Below are 15,322 nucleotides of genomic sequence, written 5' to 3'. Positions count from 1 at the left end.
ATGCAGGCAGAGTCATATGGCTGGGATTTTGATTTAGCTTGGGGAGGAAGTTTTTTCTGGATATTTTATGCTTGGACAAAGGAATTGCCCACAAGGGTTAGACTAAAGTCCACCACAGCTTGGAATGTGTCCTCTCCCCTGTTTCCTAACCCTGGCAACTGATACTCAAAGACAGTCTAGCTCTGTACATGGAGGCTTATAGGAGCTGCCTTGTTGGATCAGTCCAAGGTCTGCAGGGATAGACTATTTATTCCAAATCTCTCAGCACCTCTCTACCTCTGGTGGTTGGTAAAATTATCCTGCCATTTTTGTGTGCTCTGTATTTTATACTCTGCATTTCAGAAACAATGTAAAATAGTCTCTGTATTCTACTCTGTGTATTCAGCATGCACTGAAATAGGTATTAATTTTCTGCTATGGCTACACCCACTTTTCCATGTGCCACCCTGGAAGGTTGGCTATGGGTCAGTGCGGCTCTTATCCTAGAAAGGGTTAGCTACCCCTCTGATAAAAGATGCTCCATAATGGTTGGTGTTTTGTTTTTGTTTTTTTGTATTGGACCTTGCCACAAAACTCATCTTACACATTTTCCTGCAAAGGATCTTAGGGAGCAACAGTAGTAAACTGGGAGTACCGGTATTTGGTTCTGAAGCGTTTTTCTTCACACTATACACAATTGTTTGGTTAATCTAAGGAAGAAACCATTTCCTCCCCCAAATACACAAACTAGCTCAATCTACAATGTAGTGGAGGCTGCTTGGCAATTTTTATACAGCTAGTATGCCAAATCTGTCTGCTACTAGAAAAATGCTATATAAAGCTGTTAGCAGTTGCTACAGGCACTGAAATATGATGGAAACCCAAAAATATTTTTGATAACACTATTTAGTATGCAGTATCCATGGAAACATGAATCTTTCATATAGTACGAACTGAGATCTTCCAACTACGTTTAAATACTAGCAATATTTTCTGTATCTGATGATACATTTGCCAAATACAATCGGAGATTCATATTGAAAGCAGCTATTGGAATGCCTTTCACATCCCTGAACTAGGGCTGACTCTTATCACTGGACAACGACACTTCCACACTGAAATTAAAACAATATTGAGGAAATCCATTTTCATTCCGCAAGTATAGATTACAAATTCCTGAGAGGGCTGAGCAAAAACGGGCTGCCAAAATTCACTTATGGGTGGAAAAATGGGTGTACTTTCTCAAATATTAAATAAAATATTAAATATTAAATGTGAAAAAAATCTAGCACATTTCTGAGAATGTCTGTTTCAAAATGTTGAATGGAACTCAATTGGTAGCTCATCTTGATGGATAGAGAAAGCAATGGCCTAAGATTAGGAAGACTGGGAGGAGTAGGATGCAAGCTTGTTGCTTCCTTCAACAATACTGGAAAAAATATTAATACTGGATCCAAAATTCATGGATGGTGAAACTGGGGAAGTTGTTTTGCTGAATATTTTGCTCTAACTCTAAGCTGTTGCTGGAAATCCCTTCTCCCTGAAATAGGGGCAGATTCAAATGTATCAAGTAGAGAAAGAAATACCCCCTTCAAAAATCTAAAATTTCTTTCCTGTAGGAATTTGCTTGCCACAGGCCAAATCATGTGTTCCATTTAGCTCATTAGGGGCATCAAAGTCAGAAGAAAATCCCCCAACAGATTATGGGGTTGGTCTGTAGCTTGGTGGTAGAATATCTGTACCACTGTGAGGTTTTTCCTACAATCAAGCAGATACAAATTTTATGAAATAAACTAAATAGATAATAAAAAATGCAAGAGACCCCATGTTTAATCCCCTGCATCTGTATGTAGGGTTGGGAAAGAACCCATTCTGAAACCGTTGAGAGCTGTTGGCAGTCAGTATAGACAGTAGTGAACCAGATGGACTCGGAAAAGGGGCAGCTTTCTATGTAAATGAGCACTTGGGTTCCTTTGTAGCTTTGTGCTTTTATAATAAACTGTTAACAATTGCTCTCTATTCTTCTACCTAGATATTTCAAATGCAAGTTAACTACACTTACTGGAGGGGGGGGCACTCCAATGTTTCTGGCAATAATTAATGTGTTGCTGAGCTTGGAAAATCCCTACACAGTGCCCAGAATAGGCACTGACAAATCCCAAGACATCATGTCCATGTATTCGGAGAAGCAGAAGATGTGACTGAAAGCCATTCTCTCTACTCCAGGCTAGTGCAGAAGAGCATTAGTGTAATAGCTTTTGGCAACCCATAGAAAGCACTCTGAAACTTCAGCTGGGTGCCTTGATCTCATGAAGGACTTTTGTTGTTGTTGTTGCTGCTGCTTTAAATCATGAACTCATTCATAAGACTAGAGTTAAGGGGTGGCAAATAAGTCCTGTCTGTTTGCCATTAACTGATTGTACAATTAGCACCTCTATGATAACAGCTTCAAGCATAGCAGCTCTATGTTTTCCAACTGAGGACCTCTGCGATGTGGGACATTTTGCAGCATGCTTCCTTTCGACAGCTTCTCAGAAGGTCCAAGTCACATTGGAGAGAGAACTATACATTACAGCTTGTTCCCTCGCTACTGTAGCTCTAGTTCTAGGGAATGGTAACATGGGCACCTCCATGATGTAGAGCAGGCTTCCTCCAACTCGGCCCTCCAGATGTTTTGAGACTACAATTCCCATCATCCCTGACCACTGATCCTGCTAGCTAGGGATCATGGGAGTTGTAGACCAAAAACACCCAGAGGGCCGAGATTGAGGAAGCCTGATGTAGAGCTTCATTTGTTATCACATTAGAGACACAGACTGATGCATTTATGCCAGAGACCTCCTGATCTTCCAACCCACACAATCCCATTTCCACAGATTTCTAAATTGCTACAAATATAATGTTATCTTTAAAGTTATATTCCCCTTCAAAAAAATTGTCATGGAAACCTCTGTAGCTATTTTTACTTGTATTTAATACTTTTGTAGATTGGGGCAGTTATCTTTCATGTAGCATTGATTGTACTGCTCCTTGCGTCAGTTTTAAGGAAAAGCTTATTGTTCCTCTTTAGATTTAGGAAATTAGTTGTAGAGAGAGTCCTTGGAAAGCATAGGATGGCCATGGGTATGAATGAATACTGGGGTCACTTGCCACAGCTAGTATGTAACATTAAGGTAAACTGCAACTTGTTAAATTATTGTTTATATTTACCATTTGTCCTAGTTGGGGCCTCAGCCTAAGTCCCCCAAACCCAAGTCTATCAAATCAAGCTTTTACCACCCTGGCCCAGGTCTTTATTATTTCTTTTCAGCTGTAAAGTACTTGGTTCCAAATGGAGGGGGTGGGGGGGGATAATAGCTCTGCAATGGAGACATGTGTTTATTCTAATTCTACAACAAATAATTAAGTCTGAAAGCATTAACAGATTAATCAGTGTGATTAACCAATTAATGGCTTGATGTCAGATTAAAAGAGAGCTTTGACTAATTGGAGTCGGCCATTTTCTTCTCCCATTACCGCAGTAGGGACTTGTTTGGTTTTTTCTGGAGAGTTGCTTCATCATTTCCTCCTGTCCAATAGGATTTGTTGCAAGTAAAACTGGTTAAAATTGGTGAGCAGCATTGGTAGGGTAGGTGTGCCATTAAATGGAGTTGGGGATATCTGGAAGTATTTTGTCAAGGGATACGCTTTCAGGCTATATTCATGCACTAGTTTAGGTTTATGCATGCGACGTCTTCTTGATATTTCCCCTGAGATTCCCTTGCCTAGGCAATAAGCCTGAAGCCTCTTGTCTTCTCGATTTGTGCCCCCCCCCCAATTTCTTACCTAGCTACTCTTCTAAATAGGACTTGCAAGGGGAACATTTTTCTGCACACTTGCATCTTTCCATCCTCTGCCCAGGTTAAGCAAGAGGCATTATTGCACCTTGAAGACACATTTCAGCCAGCCAGGCAGAATGAGGAGGCTATGGAGCAGAGCTGGTGAGGGGTGTGGGCTGGTGAAGGGCCAGGCAGAGGGACCTGGAGGCCACACTCAGCTCCCAGGATTGGTTCCCCATGTCTGATACAGGGCTTAGATGGAACGTTATATGGTTTTGTTTGCCCCAAGCATGAAGGGAAGGGGGCATGCCACAGCCTGGCTCCCTGGGAGACTACAGAAGCCCAATCAGCAGCTGCTCTTCTGTTCTTGTAATTGTGACTGTAGCCCTATTCAGACATTCTCCTACATGTAATTCTTACTGCATGAGGGAAGAGAGTGGGCATGTGTTCTGTGACCTTGCCCCCTCTGTCACATAGCTGCTTTCATTGGTTCAGCGGCCTGAACTTATATAGTGGGGAGTCTTCCCTACTTGTGTGGGCTATCTGGACAGTTTAGACCCCTTGAAGATTGGCACACCCCTGCTCTTGCCCCGTCCGCTCAGGTGATTGGAATTAGCTGAAAAAGGCCTCTTTCTAGCTACAATTCTTGTTCTCATGGGGCAGGCTTTGCCCTGCCAGGCCTGCATTTCCATCTCCCCATGGCAAAGCACAAACTGCTGCACCTGTTTCTTATTGTGCTGCTCTTTTTCTTTGGGCTTTTAGGCAACTCATGGGGGTTGTTTTCTGTTAGCTTGCTCTTGTAATTTCCAGTTTTCCTGATCCGAATGGCATCCTTTCTCCCCCAAAGCCTTCTTTCCCTCACAGGGACATGTTGTGTTGTCAGCATTATTGTTACAGAATCACTGTGCAATAGTGGGACTCAGTCTTTCTCTTGGAGGGGTTGTTACCCATGGACTTTCTCCCAGCTATTTAGGCTGTTGAATTGGTTGGCTGTTGTGACTCAGATGGCAGCCTTTCCTTCTCTGGCTAAATACACACACGCACCACCCAGCAAGAATACTGAGAATGGTAGTTTACCCCTCAAAGAGTTGCAATTCCAAGCACCCTTAACAAATTAAAGTTCCCATGATTCTTTGGGTGGGGGCTATATATATATATATATATATATATATATATGGTATGTATTCGGTCTCAGTGTGACTCCAGGTGTTTCTTCGGCAAGAGGTTGTTCTGCTTCTGTCTGTTTTGTTTGGACTGCCTTGGTGGATCTGAACACCTGCCTCAGGGGAACCTTTGGACCTCACAGCACATCTAGCCAGTGAGCCATGACATTAACTGTTCAGGAGGAGGTGCTATGGAAGCTTCTTGGTAACCGGCCAGTGTGTGCTGTGGATTATGTGTGCAATTTAGCATACGGGAAATTGCCAACTGATCCAAGATCTAGAATGAGTGTTAGGGGGAAATTTAATACTGTTGGCTACTAGATGGGCTGTTGTTTTTCAGCTGGAGGTGGTTTTCACGTGTTCATAGATGCACAATTTCAGCACAAACACCCACAACCCATATATGAATTGTCATTATCTCTGTTGTCCAAGTGGAACTAGGAGGAGGATCAACTTAAATGCCATCATCCCCCGCTTTTGCACTACAACCTTCTGGACAAGCTGCAGGGGAATGAAAACACTGGAAGATTTGGTATAATGCCAGGACTCTGGGATGTCAGATTAAATTAGGTTGCTATTGCTTGTGGGGTTTTGTGCCTGTGGTGACTAAACTCATCTATCATGTCTAGAAAATATACCTTATGAGTGAGGAAACCCCATTCCACTGCTCCAATTTTTCAAAGCTTCCTTTCCAGTGCTAAGCCGCACCACATTACAGTATCACAGAGAGTCTCTTCATGCCAATGGCAAAAGAATGGATTTCCAGAATGAGGAATTTAAAGTTTCTCCCATGTTCCAGAAATACTTTTTCTGACTTTTCCAGCTTCTTTTGAAAAATAATAACTTCTGGCTTATCATTAAGATAATTTAACTAGGGCATTAAGTTCTGCTGAAGGTGTGGAGAAAATGAATCCACTCAACTCTGCCTCCATCCTACTAAATTTCTCAGTTGCCCTGATTACCCAGAATGTCAATCCATTTGGGGCACAAGCAGAGAAATATTTTGGATGTGTGTGGTTAGGAAAATGTGTGTCCATATCTTTTGCTCCCATTGAATTTCTTTCTGTTAAAAGGAACTATTAAGGTCCAGATCAAATATGGGTGTTGTGGCGTTCGTACGGAGCCCCTGGTTGTCTCACAGACTATTGACCCATACACCACTAATCCGCTGCCAGCACTCTCTCTTATGTTAACGTCACAGGTGTGTGTAAGGTAGAGGGAAGAAAAAATGCAGGTATCTAGATCAAAATATCCAAATAATGGTCTGATTTGTACATCACTTTAAAGTGCAGTTTGTAATTAAATTTTGGTTTAATGTGAACAAGCAGAGTGCTGCTCAAAAGACCATACTTCTTTCCTTCTCCACCTCTTCAGTGCTACTAGGAAGAAACAAACCATGCTGTTACATGCAAACCAGAGCTATCGGTTTGTTCCTCTTATAACTAACCATGATGGTAAGCTAGGGTTTGTTCTTGGCTTAACTTGGTGCACTGAAGAAAGAATCTGCAGAGGATTAAAGCTCCAATCCTACATATTTGGGTTCAGAGTGATGTACAAACTAGGCCTTTAGAGTTAGGGAGCTTAAGCCCTTTGAAACTGGGGGCCTACTTAGGTGCTCTTAATAGGATATGAATGAGGACAAGTTTTGGGCCCTGAAGAAGCAGGGAAGTACCTGAACTAGGATGGTGCCTGTGACAATCAGTAGCCATAAATGTGAACCTGGAGGCCACATTTGTGTACTCTTCTGTTGAAATTAATGTGATGTTTTCATGGAATTTATTTGTGTGCATGCCACACACCCGTACCTTATAGCTGCACAACACTATTGCTGAAAGGCTCCTGTGCTGTTCGTAGAAAAAAAATGGCCATTGACTGCTCTTTGTTGATAAAACTGACTTCTTTATGCCCTTCTCAGTTTACTAATTCCTTCTGTAGGATTGTTTCTCCACCCTCAATGATGGCTGCCTCTGGTATGTGGCACTTTACCCCTACAGCTGGGCAAGCTGGTCTTTAAAAGCTTGTTCCAATAAAGATGCCAGAATTATTCCATGGATCAGCTGTTTGATGGTACAAGTGCCAGCCCCCTCCCCCAGGAACAAATATATCTGCTCCCTGTTGAGCTCTCACTCTTTTGGCTTGGCGCCTGGAACGCAGAATCTGGTGCCAAAGCATGCCACTTGGTTCCAGCATTCACTTTTCTTGTTGTTGTTCTAATTAATGACTCTGCACATTAGAACAGTTACCAAAGCTTTTTTTAAAAAGTATATTTTAAATAATTTTTATGAAAGCATAAAAAGAAAAATGAACAGATGGAGAATTGGAAACATGCTATGACAGGGGTGTGACATACCTTGGAGTTCTTAAGAGAGGTCTTACCCCTCTTTCTTTTTTATTTTTATTTTTGTTTATTTTATTTTGCAATGGTACATTCAGTTACACCTTTTAACATTCTTTACAATACATAGTGTATATATATGTCTATATATCAATATATATATATAAATCTATCTATTCTCCTTATTTGTACTTTTGTCACAAAGGTCTTACCCCTCTTTCTACCCCGGCACCCCTTAGGAAGACCAATTTAACTGAGAATCTAAGTGTCCCAACTTTATCACTAGGATTAAACCCACAATAGATTAGCCCAGTGGATCTTCAGCTGCCAGTGCCTGCTGAATGGCATGCTATAGGACTCCATTGCAGCTTGGCTAGCAGATCCAAGACAAGGATGTAGAGTGAGCTAGTAGAGATTCTTCAGAATCTCCTGGGATCAAACTATACCAACTTGTACTCAGACCAAACAGTAGTAAACTCATTGTACATGGTGGATACATTTCCAAATAGAGTCACACAAGTTTGCACTTAATGTCGTGAAAAATTTCATTTATGGAATGAAAGTGTTTTGTCTCGTGACTGTGCTCTAATACCTATGAATATATACAGTACTTCTAGTGTAATGTTTGGGTTTATTCACATATTGAAACACTTGTAGATAATGTGTAGCAACCCAGTTCCTTGATCCTATCTATAGGGTGGATAAGTGAAAAAGAAGACCTAGCCACTGCAACTTAAGTAGCAGAGGGAATTTCAGCAGGTGTAGGTTGCATAACATTAAAGATGAAAGAGTTTTATATATTCTCACCTGGCCACCCTACCTGCCGGTCTTCCAATAATATTAATATTTGCATTGCCACCCTTCCCTTTGTTTCTAATACATTTGTATATGATAAGTGCTACAGGAAGATTTTTATCAAACACTATTTTAGATTTTGTCCTACATGCGATTGTGACATCATGCTAGATTGAGCAGTATACTGTATTTCTTTAAAAGAAACATACTTTTTAAACATTGTGTAGTGTGTGCCTATGTTATGTTTTCCTTAATAAATGTTAATTTAATCATTTTTTCTTTATTTTGTCTTGGCTATTTGAGGTCATTGCCCAACTCCAAAATCATCTGTAGACACTTGAAAACACACGACTCATGATATAATATGGACAGAAAGTAATGGTGCTGAAGGAGGACCACCTGGGATAACAAACAAACAAACAAAAATAAATAAGTAAATAAATAAATAAATAAATAAATAAATAAATAAAACCAAGGAGGGATGTAGAGGCCTATACCAGTGGTCCTCCTGAGAGTTTTGGGGTTCCTACCGGCCTGGATGTAAATAAAAGGTGGCATCTATACTGAATTTGTTCTAGTGTAAAATATAGCTAGCCTGTTTTTTTCTGGATTAAAAAGCTACCCAGAGGTGTTCTGAGAATGACAGGGACATTCTAAATAGTCTGGATCACACACAGCAATCTCTGTAACTATGGTGTGAATATAATTTTGGAAACATCTCCAGACAACTTTGAAACTATTTGTACTGTCCTTCAAGCCACAGTCTCATTTCTGGGAAAATGAAAAATGTTCCCTTCCTGATCAAGAGGCTCATCATGTGTTGAAGCTATTACAACAGTGTTGATTTATTATTAGCAACAGAAAGCAAAGTAATGACTTTCACTTTCCTAAGGTATTCCTGAAATAGAGCCAAGCTGTGATTCATTTTCCTTTTTTCTCACGATAAGATTAAGCTCAGGTGCATCAATGAAACATTTCTATTTTTAAAAATAAAAATAATATTTTTATTTATTTTTCAAATTACATTACGTACATTTGAGAAAACAAATAAGAGCTTCCATTTTTAAGATTGCAAGCAGAGACAGGATAGTAAAAACTGAAAACTAATGTTTTAAGACTAATTATTAAGCATAATTATTCATGAGTATACCCACTTCTGAGTAAAATTCTGTAGGCTGTTTGGGTACGAGTAGGCTTTCATAACACATTAAACTAATGTCATTACTAAGCAGTCAGGTGCATAGTAATTTTTAATAGGTGTGTAGAAGAGCAAAATTCAGCAAGTGTTGAAACTTGCTGCTGAAATTCCCTCTTCTGCACAACTAGAAAAAATATAGCAGCCCTGTGCTCTTTCATCTTGCCCCCTAGTAGTCTCACTGAATTTAGTAACCAGTGTAATGATTACTGACAATGCAGTTCCATGCATGTTTACTTGGAACTAAGTTCCATTGTGTTTGTTAGGGCTTACTCCAAAGTAAGGAAGTTTACAAATGTGCTGTTAGAACTTAAGATTTATTTATTTTTCGGTGGATCACCAAGTTGATGGCTCTGGGATAACTCAATTGGAAGAGCATAAGCATCAGGGTCATTTTGAATCAAGGTGGTGGACCGAAACATGACTTCAGCATTATTCTAAACAAGAAATAATTTTACATTGAAAGACTCATTGGGAAAAGTCTTTGGCATACAATTTAATATGGTCTGTGGCTTGGTGAAATGTTTGGAGCAAAGCTAATGGCTTTGAGATGAAATAATATCTAGTGTGGGCGTAAAACACAGGTGCTGTCGTGAAAAACCTTTTTTTAGCATCTCCATGCTTTTGAGATGCTTGATCAAATTGTATCTCCAAGTAATCCATCTGACCTTTTAGAATCATTTGCCTTCAAAGTACTTTGGAGAGTATAATCTGGGTGTATAACTGGAGCGTCCAACGTATTAGGTATTTTGGCATACCATCATGGGCTAGTGATCTCCCAGAAACATTGGAAAAATGTCCCTCTAGTGTTGACATATTACCATGCTCTGTGACAACCCCTCTTGCATAAGATCAACATGGTTCATTCTGAGCACTTGATTGGTGGCCCAGCAAATTATGGGCTTGTGGTGTTGGCATAGCTGATGAAGGAACAAATGTTGCATTGCGGGAAGGAAGCATGCTGTGTGGTCACTTCACTGATAATGTATAAATTGTTTTGCAGACCCATATAAGGATCAGTTAGTCTGATGGATACCATTGAAAGGATAAGACATCAGCTGCATTGAATGGGACATGATGTCCTTTTTGGAAATGAATTATGTGTCATTAAGTTTTGATATCTGCCATGGCCATTTGTTTATTTACTTGTTTACTTGGCTTATTTACAAATCCATGATAAGCTATGATTGTTCAATCCAAAGGAAATAACATAGCTTTCCTAATTCTAAAAGAGCTTTCAGGAGTGTGTAATCAATATGACCATGGAGAGCATCGTACTGTGATTTCTCCTTACCTGAAGAAACTTTGAAGGGCATGAAGGCAGCTCAGAATAAGCTGACTCCAGCTTTTGAAACTGGCAAATACTTAAGTGAGCAGAACATAGCCATGCCACAATATTTATAAAAAGAGCATACAAATTTAACATAGGTTGATGTTGATTCATAACCAAAATTTTGTTGCACTCATCTTGTCCCTTAAATTGCAAACACTTGATAATAGCCAACATGTATGATGGAGGCAGTAACTGTAAGCAGAAACTCAGATACAAGCCTTGGTAGGATAGGAATTGAAGTAAATGGACCACCAGAGCCAGTCTACAGGAGTACCAGTGTGGAATAAGTGTCCTTTGAAGCAAGCATGTGATGCAATAAATGTATCTGGAGAGGGACTAGCCTGAGCAGTAGGCAAACAGGTGGATGGACAAGCAAATAGGGAATCTGATCGGTCAAGAGCAGGGTCAGCAAACTTTTTCATCAGGGGGCCGGTCCACTGTCCCTCAGACCTTGTGGGGGGCCCGGACTATATTTTGGGGGGAAAATGAACTAATTTCTATGCCCACAAATAACCCAGAGATGCATTTTAAATAAAAGGACACCTTCTACTCATGCAAAAACACGCTGATTCCCGGACCGTCCGTGGGCTGGATTTAGAAGGTGATTGGGCTGGATCCGGCCCCTGGGCCTTAGTTTGCCTACCCATGGTCAAGAGAATAGACGTTAAGCAGGAAAAAGAAGAGGCAGGCTGACTGGTAGAGGTCCCGAGAGCAAAGCTTGACTCTTGCTAGTTTGCTTACCATTCTGTGTGTTTTATTTAATTCATACAATAAAAAATGGAATGTGTTTTGCTACCAATTCATGAATTACCAGTATAATGCTTTCAGCTATTATAACATTTTAATGAAAACAACACAACAGGGTTCAGCCAAAGGCAAGGATGGATAAGATGGCCTTGCAGCATAGAAGTAATTTTGGTTCATCATTAGAATATTTCTAAATGAGTTTAAGAAAAAATATTTTACAATGTGGATCCTCAAAGCATAGTCATTCTTTCTTTATTACAGGTCAACTCATTCCACTGGCAGTGATGCAGCTGCTTAGAAATGCACCTAGCTAGCAAGCAACATTTGTTGCAAAATTATTAGGCAACTGTAGTTGCAGAAGCAGGTTTTTCTACACTTGTTCATTATTCCTTGTGACTCCTTACTGTGCCAAATGTTTTACAGATCTTATCTCATTCATCTTCACAACAGCCTGGGTGGTAAGCTAGTGTTTTTATTTCACAGTTAGAATTTGTAGGACACTGAGCTATGTTGTGCAAAACTACAGTCAGACGCCAACAACTGAGTTTCTGCCCGACTGAGCCAATCTTTACATTATGTACTAATTCTAAAACCTTGCTAAGAGAGGATGTCTGCACCACATCACGTTCATATGATTTGCTTTCATATCTTTCCTGTCTTGTCCTCTGTTATCCATCACTCCACATCTGGTTACTTCCTACCAAAGTAAGCAGCATCCCATTAACCTTGACTTGATAGCCCCCCATATTAGTCTGGAAAACTTCTTTTAAACTTTATAGACATGTCATGTTCCTGATTCTGACTGTTAACCCCCTGGAAAATAAATAAGATGATCATTCCTGGGATAGTTCAGTTGGTAGAGCATGAGACCCTTAAATTTAGAGTTGTGGGTTTGAGCTGCATGTTGGGCAGAAAATTCTTGCATTGCAGGGGGTTGGACCAGATGACTCTTCCAACTCTACAATTCTATGATTACTTCTATGAATCAATATATATTCACGTATGGAACATTTTAGGGAAGCTTTTGATGTTTAATATATTGCATTTTAATATTCTGTTGGAAGCCACCCAGAGTGGCTGGGGAAACCCAGCCAGATGCGTGGGGTATAAATAATAAATTATTATTATTATTATTATTATTATTATTATTATTATTATTAAAAATAATGAATACAAGATTTTCCTGGTTTGAATATGTTGTGTGTTTGACCCTGACCAACTCTGCACAGCTCTGCAGGGATGTAGCTAGCTGCTCCAGCACGCGGATGTGCTTGCATTTCTTACATATTGCTTTTCTCCTTCTGTGCTGGTTCTACAGCACCTATATGCATAGTTCCATTAGAACAGGCATAGGCAAACTTGGCCCTCCAGATGTTTTTGGCCTACAACTCCCATGATCCCTAGCTAACAGGACCAGTGGTCAGGGATGATGGGAATTTTAGTCCCAAAACATCTGGAGGGCCGAGTTGGCCTATGCCTGCATTAGAATGCAAGTAGTTCTGTTTGTCTTTACTTTTATCATACTGTGTGCCTCATACTAACTTTAAGTGTTCTGTCCCCCTACTCTAAGAATGGGGGCCAAGTCTGTCCCTATTTACAGCTGCTTCCTTGCACTCCCCTTTCGTCTCATGTTGACTTGTCACCACCCTCTTTGAATCTAGTTAGTCACACTTTGGTGGTTGGGGTCTATAGTGTGTCTGGAGTGGTGTTTGCTTGCATCACAGCCATGCCATACCTTGCTTCATCAAAGAGTTAAGCCTGTTCCATGTATGGCCATCTACAGATGACCTGCAAGAGCTCATGAATCAAACATAGCCTTGAGTTCTGATGTGCGTTAATTTTCAATCAAGGTATTGCAGTCACACCTGTATACCTGAAATAAAAGTCCTTGCATGTTCCTTGAAGAAAAACACCTCCCTTTGCAAAACCAAGAACTTAATGTTTAATCAAGAAGATACTAATAGAAGTGAAATACAGATGAGTTAGCTTATGAAAGGACTTTAAGCAGTGTTGGATTTCATGGCAGAAAACCCTGTGTCACACAATACATGCATCCAAGTGTTTTATCTCAGTGTTATCTGCTTGTGACCCCTTTCTTGGTGCCCAGTTAAAGAAAAGCAGTTGGCATTGGCTGGCTCGCCAGCTGCGCATAACTATGGAAAAGCAGCAAAGAAGATTACAAATGGCCTTGTGGTCAGTATTGGAAGCTTAAACAAATTATACAACCCACCCACCATTCTTGGCCCTCTTATTCTTGTTAACAGAAGGCTTTGGTGTTTTTTTTTAATCATGGGAGACTGATTTATTTGTCTTATGTTTCTGGAACTGTTATACTTTTCTGGAACCCTGACTTCAGAGAGAAAAATCCCAGCAGGATCAGTACATTTCATTATTATTCTTTTAAACAGCCTGAGGAACATGTAGTAGTAGTAGTAGTAGTAGTAGTAATAATAATAATGATGATGGTGTTTATGATAATATATTATTTATTTATACCCTGCCAATCTGGCTGTGTTTCCTCAGCCACTCCCAACAGAATAATAATAATAATAATAATAATAATAATGTGACAAAACATCAAACATTAAAAACTTCCCTAAACAGGGCTGCCTTCAGATGTTATAATGGAATCAGAGAATTGTAGAGTTGGAAGGGACCCTGCAATTCAGGAATCTCAACTAAAGCATCCATGACAGATGGCCATCCAACCTTCCGAGGGAATCTGTTCCACTGTTGAACAGCTCTTGCCGTCAGAAAGTTATTCCTGATGCTTAACTGGAATCTTCTTTGTGTAAAAATGCAGTGGAGGGTGGTCTGTGTGAATATGAAGGGTCTTGGCTGCTCATTTTCCTTCACAGCTTACCACCTGATTGGTTTAGTTGCACTTTTCTGAACCCTTTCCAGCTCTACAATATCCCTTTTCAGGTGCAGTGACTGGCCTTGGAACAGTCACTGCCTGTCAGCCTGACCTGCTTCACAAGATTGCCGTGAACATAAGGAGGAAATATAGGCCCACCCTTGTAGTTATAAGAGGAGGTTGCTTTAGGCAACTGGTAGGACAGGTATTGCCAGTTACCTGGAAGCAATAGAGGAGCTGAGGGAAAAGAGCATTCAACACCCTGGGTGGACCATGCTGGAGGCTAGTATAATAAAAGTTGTAGCACTGCCTAAGCGCCCACAATACTTGCCTGAAACAAATCCAGGGCCCCTGGTGACAACAGACACCTCCCAAAAGTTGCCCAGTCTTGCTTTGTTTAAGCCCTGTTCTTAATTCCCAGGGCTTCAGTTCATTATTTTGGGGATGGGCAATAAACCTTCATACCAAGGTGACAGAGGTGAGCTCATTGTCAACTGTGTATCCTCTCTCTTGCTTTGATTTACACACCACTTTCAAAGCTGGAAGCTATTGACTGTTTCAAGAGCACCACTTGACCCATTTTCCCTATCTGATTTTAGTGAAAGAGCCCCAAAGTCCCCTATGCCCCCCAATGCCACACCGATACAAGCTAAGCTTGTTTGAAGTGGTACCAGCATGCTCTATCTCAGGGGAACCTTTGGTCCTTCATATGTTATATGACTATAATTTCCATCAGCACCAGCCAGCACAGCCAATGGTCAAGGATGAGGCAGCTGTAATCCATATAGGGCCACAGTTTCCTCACCCCTTCTCTTTAACATCAAGCTACTACAAAAGCATGTAAACAGGTGTTCACATAGAACCCTTCAGCTTGTTCTTCATGTCCCTTTGGTCTATCATAAACTGGCTGCTCTGCTATGTATTCAGATTTTTACCCTTCTGCTACAGTGCAAAAGTTTGAAGATGGAGTCAGGCCACCCAATGTTAACCAACTCACAGTGTCAAGCTCATTGCAGAGAAAGGTTCCCCACACACTACAACCCCAGTTATTGACTACGTTATGTAGAAAAGCTGTATAGTGGAAAGCTTAAAAAAGAAAT

At 40.5% G+C, this 15,322-nt stretch overlaps 1 protein-coding gene across 5 annotated transcripts in view; it reads left to right on the top strand.

Annotated features, from left to right (window-relative positions):
• Positions 1–15,322, top strand: part of ABLIM1 (actin binding LIM protein 1) — a 207,197-nt gene that overhangs the window by 28,268 nt on the left and 163,607 nt on the right. The gene's annotated exons all lie outside the window — the stretch shown is intronic.

The sequence above is a fragment of the Podarcis tiliguerta genome (genome assembly GCF_965153285.1).
Source record: "Podarcis tiliguerta genome assembly, chromosome: 5".
In the NCBI taxonomy this organism is placed as follows: domain Eukaryota; kingdom Metazoa; phylum Chordata; class Lepidosauria; order Squamata; family Lacertidae; genus Podarcis; species Podarcis tiliguerta.
The sequence above is the reverse complement of the archived record's forward strand: the minus strand, read 5'-3'. Positions and strand labels throughout refer to the sequence as shown.